Genomic DNA, 12,063 nt, shown 5'->3' on the forward strand with positions numbered 1-12,063 from the left:
TGGCTCAGTGGTAGCGTCTCCGTCTCACACTCCGGAGACCCTGGTTCGATTCCCACCCAGCTCATCTTGCAAGAGTTGAGCCAAAGCCACCTAGAAACAAGCGCAGCTGCTTATATACCGCCGCGACGCCGCGAGCGACGGCGCGAGTTGGAGCCCCGTTTCTCCTCTGTCGTGACGTCACGGTGTCACGTGGTATGGCATGCGGTCAAAGGTCATTGAAGGCGACACCGCCGCGCCTGAGGAGCTGCGTTGAGCTCTAGTAATATGCTTCGCACAATAATCAGAAGAATAAGAATGGGCTGGGCTGCGTTTGGCAGGCATTCTGAGATCATGAACAGCAGGTTGCCATTATCGCTCAAGAGAAAAGTTTATAACAGCTGTGTCTTACCAGTACTCACGTACGGCGCAGAAACCTGGAGGCTTACGAAAAGGGTTCTACTTAAATTGAGGACGACGCAACGAGCTATGGAAAGAAGAATGATAGGTGTAACATTAAGGGATAAAAAAGAGCAGATTGGGTGAGGGAACAAACGCGCGTTAATGACATCAATGACAAGTTGAAATCAAGAAAAAAAAAAGGGCATGGGCAGGACATGTAATGAGGAGGGAAGATAACCGATGGTCATTAAGGGTTACGGACTGGATTCCGAGGGAAGGGAAGCGTAGCAGGGGGCGACAGAAAGTTAGGTGGGCAGATGAGATTAGGAAGTTAGGAGAGTCAACATGGCCAAAATTAGTACATGACCGGGGCAGTTGGAGAAGGATGGGAGAGGCCTTTGCCCGGCAGTGGGCGTAACCAGGCTGATGATGATGATGATGATCCTACGTTTCCGTTGAGCAGGGTCTTTCAAGCATCCTTTTTGCCCGGGGTGTTACACGCCAACCGAAGTAACATGTTGGTCACATCATAGTCATCAGTAGTAATTACAAGTCGTTTCAGTCATTAATAGTCATTACTGGTCATTACTAAGCATCTTTAGTCATACCTAATGAAGTGTACTCGTTACAATTCGTCATTAGACATATTGGTCATTTCGTAGTTATTAGTAGTCATTACAAGTCATTAGTAGTCATTTTAGTCACAACTACTCATTACTAGATATTTCTAATCATTTCTAATCAATTGTGGTCATTAGAAGCCGTCGTTAGACATATTGGTCGTTTCGGAGTCATTAGTAGTCATTACAAGTCATTATTAGTCACGGTGACCGCATTTCGATGGGGGCGAAATGCGAAAACACCCGTGTACTTAGATTTAGGTGCACGTTAAAGAACCCCAGGTGGTGAAAATTTCCGGAGTCCTCCACTACGGCGTGCCTCATAATCAGAAAGTGGTTTTGGCACGTAAAACCCCATAATTTAATCAAAATTTAATAATTAATTATTAGTCATCATTAGTCATTACTAGTCATTATTAACCTCCACCAACCTCTATTATAATGTTATCATTCACTAACTGTCACTATCAATCATTTTTCATTCTTTAATCTGTCTTTAATCTGTCTTCATATGGCGTGATGACGCTTCGGCGGACACTCCGGCGGTCAGGAGTCTGCTGACACAAACTTCACCATGAGCCTAGAAAGGCTTCCACCCTAAAATACTAGTTAGTCCTGCAACTTGGAATGCCTACTTTGAATCTATGATCAATGCGGGATGATACGTAATTTGGAGCAGGGAAGAGACTTTGTTTGAGTTATTCGTTTGGAGGCGTAATATATTTTGTGGAAGTGGAGAGCCGAGAAAGATGACGCCTCATGGAAAGATCTGGAAGGTCTAGCGTTCTTTTCATAATGTGACTATAGATGCACGAGAGTAGTCAGTCAAAATAAAATGAGCTGAACGATTCCGAACATATGCCAGAATATTGATCAACGACTTTATATTAGGGTCCCATACGTAAGACGCATACTGCATCTTAGTCCGAACGGCCGTTTTGTACAAAAGTAATTTTAAAGCGACTGGAACAAATGAAAAAGTATCGCCAAGGAAACCAAGCCTGCGATTAGCATTGTTAGATATGTGTTCGATATGCGTTTTCCATGAAAGGCCACTGCTGATTTGTACGCCAATATATTTATACACAGAGATAAAGGATAAAGGAGAGCCATTGAGAGATGTGATGATTGAGATGAGGGTTACTTTGGAAGGAACTCGTGTTACTTTCATTGCCTCGCACTTGGATATATTAAGTTTCGTGAGCCAAGTGTCACACCATGCAAAAACGCTGTTAATGTCACACTGAAGAACATTAGTATCAGATGGGGTAGAAGTTTCTCTGTATGTACTACAGTCGTCAGCGAACAGCCTGATAAATAATGTTACGAGATCAGCAAGATCATTCATATAGATTAGAAAGAGGAGAGCTCCTAGTACAGATCCTTGAGGAAAACCTGATCTTACTGATGAAAGATTAGAGTTATAGTCATTTGGTGTCACGTACTGAGTGCGATCATGGGAAAAAAAAAAAAACATTCAATCCATTTTAATACGGCATCATTTATGTTTAGTTGACTAAGTTTAAAAAGCAGAAGAGGATGATACACGGCATCAAATGCTTTAGTGAAATCAATGAATATACAGTCAACGACGGAGGAATGATCCAAAGCTGCAAAAAGGTCATTAGTAAATGCGATTAACTTAATAGTTCTGCAGCAACCCGCTAGGTGGAGGGAAGTAATTAATAAAAAGAAAATGAGACTTTTTTTCTTCAGCTGCGAGGTTATTGTTTTCGAGGAAGCCGTATGGGTTTCCTTTGTAGCAATTGCTACGATTGGGTGGATGTCTCATTTTCCCTATATTAAGCGATTAACTGTGTCTCACAAGAATAATTTCTTCGAAAACCATGCTGATTATCTCTAAAAAAGGAATTGAATTCAAGGTGAGTGACGAGGGCCGAATATATAATATGTTCAAGTTATTTGCGTGGAACGGATGTTAATGATATTGGTCTGTAATTTGAAGGACTGTGAACCATGGCCAGACTTGAGCACTGGAACCACCTTGCCCACATTCCAGTCATCGGGGAGCAGGCCAGTCTGCAAAGGTTGTGTAAGGATCTCTGACAGCATAAGAGAAGAGTAAGTATTGTTGCTTTTCAACAGCTTGTTGTTAATATCGTCAACACCTGCGGAGGATGAAATCTTAGAGTTATCGATGAGTTTGGAAATTCCTTCCCAGTCAATGATGATATCATCCATCAATGGGAAGTCTAGGCAAGGTACACCGAGAAGGGTAACCGCAGTATTTGTTGAGAAACATGAAGAAAATGTGTTATTTAATAATGTGTAAAATTGGTTCGGTGGAACCAGAGCACCGCGGTTATATTTGAGTATGATGCCTTGTTTTGGTTTCACGTTAAGGATGGACCAGAATTTGCGCGTGTTAGTAATCAGGAATCGATGCAGGGTGTCTTGGAAAAAGTTGCGTTTCGCGGTGAAAACGGCATTTATGTATTCAGATGCAACAGCATGATAAGCATTCCATCTATCAGTCGCATTTGTTAACCTGCAGAGACGAAAAATACGCATTTTTTTTATTAGCAAGTGCATCAATGAAATATTGAACCACAGTAAACGTTTAGTACACGTTATTCGACGAGTTATTCGACACGTTATTTCTTACTCTTGCAGTGTTATCAATTAATTAAACAAGGGGACGTTGGTCTACGTCCCGATGCTACATTGTGTAACAACGCACTCTGGGTCAGTTTCGATTACCTTGTCATCTTTATCACGCGTGAGAATGAAGTTACACGAGCACCGCTTTTTGATACGCATCTCTGAACAGGGCCGCCGCTGACTGACAAGCTATAAGCCGCGATCTCGCGCTGAACAGAACAAAATAGGAACAGACCAATAGCTATGCATTGCAGGGGTAATACAACGATCTGCTCTAGAATACTTAATAAGATTCTTCAATAACTTATATTATTTTCTACCTATTAGCATATCCTCATGCGTGTGTGTGTTTTAAATTTATTTTATATTTGATTGGTTTGTGTGTTTGTGTTTCTTTTTTTGGAGGGAGGGGGTTCTTTTTGCAGAAATTGAAAAACGTGCCGTTTTGTTAATCATTTTTTATTAGCTGTTTTTTTTATTGACCCTTTAAGCACGTTTGAGAAATGTGCGTTACTGCAGGAATGCTCTTTTTATAGCACCTCATAACCGCCGTGGTGGCGTAGTGGCTATACGGTGTTGCTCTACTAAGCCCGAGGGCGCGGGATCGAATCCCGGTCGTGGCGGCCACATTTCGATGGGGGTGAAATGCAAAAAACGCATGTGTACCGCGCATTGTGTGCACGTCAAAGAACCCTGGGTGGTCAAAGTGAAAAGTCAAAGTCCCTCACTATGAAGTATACCTCATAATCAGATCATGGATTTTGGCACGTAAAACCCGAGCGTTGAATTTTGATATCACCTCATGTTGTCTTCCTTCGATCACAGGACCATTTATTGTTTGTGGAGAAACAGGTGATACCATAGTTGGCAACGTTTCAAATTTCCCCCAAACAAGGTCACTCACGGGATGAAGGCGCAACAAGCAACAAGAACCTCCCAGAAAAACGCAGTGCACCTGTATTTCACCTTTGAAAGAAAGCCGAGCCTGTTGGAGTCCGCTAACAGCCAATTGACTGCTCTGCTAAGGAAAACGCTGTGCTAGTTACATAAAATAAAACGTAGTTGTTTCAAGCTATAATGCCTAAGTTCAAGCTATAATGGCTGATATTAAGCTCAACTGTCAAATTAGGCCTATACGTTCAGTTTTCATCCTGAAACCAGTGACACAAAGGCCGATCTGCATGGAGAAAACAGTTGTTTTCAGGGCGCGAAACCACTAAACGTCAGTCAGATAAGCCGACCTATATAACTGGCTGGCGCATCTCTCAGGAGAAGTGCCTACGGCTGTGTGAGCTTTCTTGCGATCTTCCAGGACGAGCGGGGCATGCATTTTGGCACCGGTGCTGTGCGACACTTGCGAGAGCTTAATTTCATGCGTTGTGGGACATAGTGTTCGAGTTGGACAGCGTGCATATAACCTTGTAATTCTTAGGTTGCCACCGACTACATTTGCGTTAAGCTTCAACTCTTGCCACCAGATGGGGATGAATTCCCAACAAAATGAATTCCCAACAAAAGAAACCAAAGGCCCAGCGCCGCAATCTGGATCTATAGGGGGCACTGACAGGCCGCTTTCGCACAGCGGCAAACACTGGCGTTATTGACTGTGCACTGCACAGCCGTTCAATGGGTATGGCGTTCGCCATCACGCCGGACGCTCAGTATACTGTGTGAGGTCTCGGACTATATAGATGTGGCAGCAGCTGTTGCCGACGCGCACAAACACTTTGGTGAGAATGCTGCGCCGACACAACTTAGGCGACTGCCGGGCGATAGCTAAAAGCCGGCAGAGGCGCCTGCCACACGTCCCCGATGACGGGTGAACGTACGTTCTACAATGTAAATCATCGTCGCGGCGGTTTTGTTGAGGGTGCGCTTCTTGTAACACCTGAGGAAGTAAACAAACTTCCCGTCCTTTAAGACCCGAGAACAACAGTAGTGTAACAGACGCTTAGTTAAGAAAAGCGGTAATGAATAACGCCAAAACAAGGCTGGTCAGGGGAAAAACAGAAAATTAAGGCTTTACGCTAAGCCCGACGGCGCGAAATCGAATCCCGGTTGCGGAGGCCGCATTTCGACGGGAGTGTAATGAAAGAAAAAGAAAAGATACACAAAAAAAAAACGCCGGCGTACCGTGCCTTGGGTGCACGTCAAGGAAAGGCCAGGTGGTCAAAATTAATCGAGTTGTTCACTATGGCGTGCCTCATAATAAAGTCGTGGTTTTTGTACATAAAACCCAAAAATTCATTTTTAATTTAAAGCCGTTCCCGATTGGAATAGTTGACTGCTAAAATCTGTGAGTGATCACGTTTACTATCTAGACAAAGTTATCCACGGAGAGCTCAATGTGAGAGGAAAACCTGCTGGAGAATATGGATGGTTTGAGTCCGTTTGGCAGTCACCCCCCGAGTCGTGATCGGCAAGTGGCCCATATTTGGATAAAAAGAAATGTGTTGAGTGAATACTCTTTGGCGGTGCTAATCTATGCGACTTAAAGTTGGGAGATAGCAAACAACTGTTTATCTTTCTTGGTTATCTTCTGCGTAAAACTTGAGAGGAAGATAAAAAGAAGATGTGCAGCGCATCTGTTGTGACGCTCAGGAGCCCTATAACGTAAAACTATTCCAATCTGTTTTTATTCCGATCCCATGACGTGAAAGGTACGTAACCACCGACGCAAACATTGGGCGGTAACCCTCATCGTTGTTTGAAAAGGCCAATCAAACGCGCTTCTCGTCTATAGGATGTCACTTTCTTTTGCTTTCAAAGCGAATAGCATTGCCTACATTGAGCAGTTTTTCTTATGTAATTGGCTGGGAAGAGGCGGGGCGCACGCTCAAATTGAGAGAGTTTTGATGAGGCACAGCCAGCGCAGTGAAAGTAGATAGCCAGATGAAGAGGGTGATGCCGGCGTCTGAGATTGGTACGCTTCCCCTTACTTGGCTTGTGGCTGGTCGAAAATAGCGGCGGCGGGCAACGGAAGGTTCCAAATGCCGTTAAATCGAATCCTCAGCAAAGTAGAATTGGCAGAGTGATGTCGTATACGTGCCGAAAGGTCTTGGTAACGTTGTACTGCCACGCAAAATCTTATAATGTACGCAAATAATTCCATGCTCCCCGTCAGCTCTGAGTAGCCAGTGCCACAGCGATTGGCGGCAGCCATCTTCTTTTCTCTTTGGAACAGGGCAGTCTCCGGCTATTCAGAAAAAAACTTTGACTTTTGTTCGGCATATTAATGCGCCCTTAATGCGTACACGTCACTTTGATGCGGCGAGTTTTCGTGGTTTTGTGACGTCGTGTGACAGACCGGTAAAGTGGGCGCAGTCCAAAAACGTTCAACGGTCAAACGACGGCTTTTTCGCTAATGGCGAAAAGTGCGTCAAGTCAGAAATTGAAATTTTTCTTTCGTTCGGTTTAATCATGCATATTCAATGTGCACGTATGATATTAGATGGGATGTTTTCGCCGTTTTCCTGACGTCGCGTGACGTACAGGCGCAGTGGGTGGTGACTCAAAAATTTTTTGACCAATCGTGGAGGACTAGTTGCAGAATTGGAATAGAAAATTTTGCAGTTGCTTTACGTTATAGCACCTGAGCACCCAGAAATGTGTGACGTACTTGAAGATGTTAGGCTTAACATTAACACAAGTGAGTGGTAGTGTGAATCAAAGAGACGAATGAGCGGCATCCTGCACGAGGTTAAGAGGAGGTACTACAATAGAAGGCGAGAAGGCCATTTTATGAGGGAATCAACGCATTGACGTAACAAGCGCTAAACAACACATTCAAGAATCCTGAGCACGTCATTTTTTTTACTTCACTCTCGGGCAATCCTAACAAAAATTTTGAAAGTAACACATAACGTTGACGGTAAAAGAAAAAAAAATCAAGGAAATTGAGCTCTCGATCTTGGCAAGTTTGACTAAACGTCATGAAACGCTAGAAGACAATGTCAAAAAGAAAACCGTAGGAGGAATCCATTGAGCAGATTGGGCAGAAATGTACATTCGGTATTGAGTGGGGTTGTGTTCCCGCTCAGCACTACACTTTTGATAAATAAAGAAGAGTGAAATCAAAGGACGCCCGCCGCCCTAAGGATACGAGCCAACCGCCTCCGGATTACGCGACCTGTTGTCTACCACTTGAGCCACGGCCGCAACTGCTGCTGCTTTCACTTTCTCGAGTATGTATGTACACGTAACCTAGCCTTGCAAGAGTTAACCAGCCCCACTCACGACCATGATGGTGGGTGCGGAACAAGAGTTGAAGCCGCCTAGTCTCAAAGTGGTCAGGGGAACGCGTAGGTGATCTATACGTATATCGATTACGTCTTCGTAATTGCTCGTAATCGCCCAGCTTCTTCGCGCCTGAAGCACAATGTGTCCGCTGAGCCGAAAAATTATAAGGCTGGCGCTATGTAACTAGGTAAGTCCAGAACGCCATAATCGACGCGCCTCATTTCAGCTGCCTCGTTCATCTTCCGCTGCCTGAGCGTAGCTGCATTAATGCGAATAACTGCATTGCCGAACCCAGAGATAATATAACAGTGAACCGTGAACGAACTTGTGCATGTATCGTTAAGTTTAGCTGCGAAAAGAGCCAACGTTAGTATATTTTATTCGACTCGATTGACTTGTGGCACATGTGGATATTTAAATGAAAGCCTGGAAACCCTCCTCAGGCATAGAAATTCTACTATAGTCATTTAGAGAAGTTATTCTCCACTAGCCAACCCGTTTCTATCTGCCTGGCTGTCCGTCCCTCCGTGATAATTTAACGTTACATGTTAGAGCTTCCAATATGCTGCCTAATTGCCTCGCTTGTAAATTTTGTATTTGTTAATTAGATGCTTAGCGAGCGCAGAGCATGGCATTCGGGATTAACTTGTATCAAAGTGGCAATAATTGTAATTGTATGCATGTCTTATATCTTTGTTGCTTTCCTGTCGAGTGCATCTGCTAACAATAAATTTCTTTTCTTTTTCTTGCTCACAATGTTCTGTCAGACATTTTTCTGATGTTCGTGCCAGCTAACATTTCGTGGACAGGTTGGTTGTCTTCACGAGGCCGTTCGCAGATAAGTATTCTTTCAAGAACTTGGCCCGTATTCACAGAAAAGTGCTTACGTAAGAATTGTTCTCAGCAGGAAATTCCAGTCAGTCGTAATGCTCTACATATTATTACCGAAGGCGGTAAGCCAATGGCAAATTGCACTGATGAGCGAGAGGCTTTGTTAATTCAGACTTTCTTGAATTAACAAAGCTTTTGTTAACAGGTCGTGCAACATCTCTTGCTAGCCTCATTGATTTATTTCGGTTTCCTTAATGTTCCTTTATCGTCTTCAACGCATGTGTGTCAAATGCTTCAGACAGCCATTTTGGCATGCCGACCAATACCATCGTTCTTTTATTTTACCTAGTCTTTGACATTTCATCAACACGTTGTTCTGCAAATGTAGCGCTAAACTTGTCTGAAAAAAAAAACTAGAGAGAGAGAGAGAGAGAAGGAAAGCGGTGAACTTGCCGATACCTTAAAATTGCCATTCTTGCGTGGCAGTTAACCAGTTTAGTACGAATGATTTTAACGCTTTGATGAGATGTCGAGACTAAGGTGCAAATATCTGGAATACTCAGTCTCAGCAGCACGCTCATTACAAGGATGTGAAAACTAGTGAGAGAGAGAGATATATATAAGGGAAACGGGGAACTTGCCGATACCTTAATATTGCCATTGTTGCATGGCAGTTAATCCAAGGAAAGTTCAGTACCAGTGATTTTAACGCTTTGATGAGGTCTCGAGACTAAGCTGCAAATATCCGGAATACTCAGTCTCCGCAGCGCGCTCATTACAAGGACGTGAAAACCGAAAGCTGATAGGTACCGCTTGTCTAAAGCCTCCATTAGTGAGGACGCATCAACACACGCGAGTGCTTTTTTGGGTTAGCCGCGAAATAGCCCGGAAAAGCTCTACTCCCTAATTAAGTGCTCAGCGTCCACGCTCATTAAACGGCTAATTATAGGTCTTAGGCTGCTAGCAGCTGCCAGGAAAGGAGTTTCTTAACGAAGGTGCTCATCACCACTTTAATGAGAGCGATCATGACTGATAATAATGCTACTCTGATGACCATTATCTCGACCTCACTGGAAGAGGAGGTGCTTCTACACAGCGAGGGAGATTACTGCGCGTTTAAGTAAGGCACTATAACTTCTTGTCGGTGCGCCGTTAATCTCTTTTCACAAATAAATTTTTGTACCCCTGTCGCCGTTTCGACGCAACCAATCTCATTGCGCCGTCTGTCTTCTTTGAAAAAAACTGACTTCGGTTCTAACTTTCAATCATTGCGTTTCCGTACATTCGGCCGTTGGTACACAGTGTAGCTATACCTCTGAGTGTTTCTTAATTACTGTAGTTGGTCTCTCATGTTTACGTGTAGTATACAGCGTGCACAAGTTACGTGCGAAGGACGAGAACAACAAACAAACCTCCGTATGACAGCTAAATATTTATTAGATGCAACTTGACACTGTAGTTGCTTTACTGCAGTTTGCTTTACTAATCCTTTATTTCCTACGCCAGTTAAAATTCCGAGAATAGCAAGGAATATTAATTGATTCTATACATCCAGTGTGGAAACCATGACGTGTCGACATGTTTGCGTGCGGTAATGAAAGTAAAACAAAATGGCGTGCTCTCCAAATGGCGGAAAAGCAAACCTAATTATGGCGCCCTAGAAGTACGACACAAGATGGTTGCAGCGCTGCCTAGACACTGATTGCTCTGTAATTCTCAAGCTAATGAAGGCGAATCTGTAGCGGGGTTGGGTAGGTAGGGATCACTAGAGGATTAGGCAGAGATGTGGGAAGCAGTAGCTATTTTGGCCGCTCTCATTTCATGTACTTGTGTTAGAGAGAGAGAGAGAGAGAGAGAGAGAGAGATTTCTGAATGAAGAAAAGTATGAAAGTTAGTGTCCCGGCATGGCGAGCATGCTACTGCAGCTGGATGTGATTATCACTGAAATTTTACGCTCGGGACATACGGCGGACACACAACAAACGAAAAAAAAACACATTTTAAGTAACTCGTTTTTATACCAGTGTATCTCGCAGAACAGCTAACAGCTCCTTCGTAGCGTGGCGTACACAGGAGACGAAGTCCGTGGTCCAGTCACATTGCGTAGCTCAAGGTGCGGTCCCTGAAGCTTCTGAGTGGATGCTGGAATCCGACTAGCTCTTGGTTGCACGACAAAACACGCAGAACTGGGACGCGTAGGCGTTACCGCGGCGCTTATTTTTTTTAGAATTGAAGCAGGCAGACAGGAAGAGAAGTCGAGGAGAAAGCCACACGTTCTCTTTATAATCTTATATTCGTTTATGCTTGCATGTAGCGACTCTTCGTGAGCAACATCAAATCTCCTTCGCAGCGACGGAGATAATGCCATCTGCTGCGTAATTCCCGTGCCTGACTTGGGCATGTACTGATATTTCAGTTTTCTAGATTAGCGCTGACTTTTGGACTCTAGGTGCTTTGAACCTCAGACGGAACTTTTCTGGATGCTACACAAATAAGACGGCACGCATGCTCATATTTCTTTCTTTCTTTCTTTCTTTCTTTCTTTCTTTCTTTCTTTCTTTCTTTCTTTCTTTCTTTCTTTCTTTCTTTCTTTCTTTCTTTCTTTCTTTCTTTCTGTTCAGAGAAAGCAGAGGAGTACGCAGCACAGTTGGCGAGAACGAACTGGCAACACTTCAGCGACTCCCTGAACGGAACCCTGAGCACAGCTAGGACGTGGCATATCCTGAAAGCGCTCATCGATCCGACTAAAACCAAGGCAGAGAATAACAAATCAATATACCGGCTAATCCACCAATTCGAGGGAACCGACGAGGAACTCTTGGACAAAGTGCGTGTCAAATGCTTCGGGGACACGAACCCGGCGGCATATACAGGGGATTACCGGGGAAGAGAAAATCCAAGCTTAGACAGACCCATCACTCGTGAAGAGGTCTATGCAGCAATCAGAAGCACAACTAGAAACACGGCAACAGGTGCGGACAAAATCAACAATGCACTCATCCGCAATCTCAGTGACGAGCTAGTCGCAGAACTAACCGACTTTCTCAATAAGCACTGGGCAGCGGAGACCGTCCCCGATGATTGGAAACATGCAGAGGTAGTTATGATACCAAAACCGGGCAAAAAGCTACAAATCGAAAACCTAAGACCCATCTCCCTCACATCATGCCTTGGCAAGTTGTACGAGAGAGTGGTCACGATAAGGCTACAACATTACATAGAGGATCACGAATTATACCCCCACAGTATGTTCGGATTCAGGGCGAAGCTGTCGACCCAAGACGTACTATTACAAATAAAGGAAGAAGTCTTAAGCAACGTTCCCAAGAACGGAGAGAACGTGATAATGGCATTGGACATTAAAGGAGCCTTT

At 44.0% G+C, this 12,063-nt stretch overlaps 1 long non-coding RNA gene across 1 annotated transcript in view; it reads left to right on the forward strand.

Moving 5' to 3' along the window:
* Window positions 1–3,076, forward strand: part of LOC129387610 (uncharacterized) — a 91,624-nt gene extending 88,548 nt beyond the window's left edge. The window contains exon 3 of the long non-coding RNA XR_008614773.2: window positions 2,965–3,076. This is a non-coding gene — a long non-coding RNA (uncharacterized lncRNA). The remainder of the gene's footprint in view (window positions 1–2,964) is intronic.
* The last annotated feature ends 8,987 nt before the right edge of the window (window positions 3,077–12,063 follow it).

This window comes from Dermacentor andersoni, chromosome 2 (assembly GCF_023375885.2).
Source record: "Dermacentor andersoni chromosome 2, qqDerAnde1_hic_scaffold, whole genome shotgun sequence".
Taxonomy (NCBI): Eukaryota; Metazoa; Arthropoda; class Arachnida; order Ixodida; family Ixodidae; genus Dermacentor; species Dermacentor andersoni.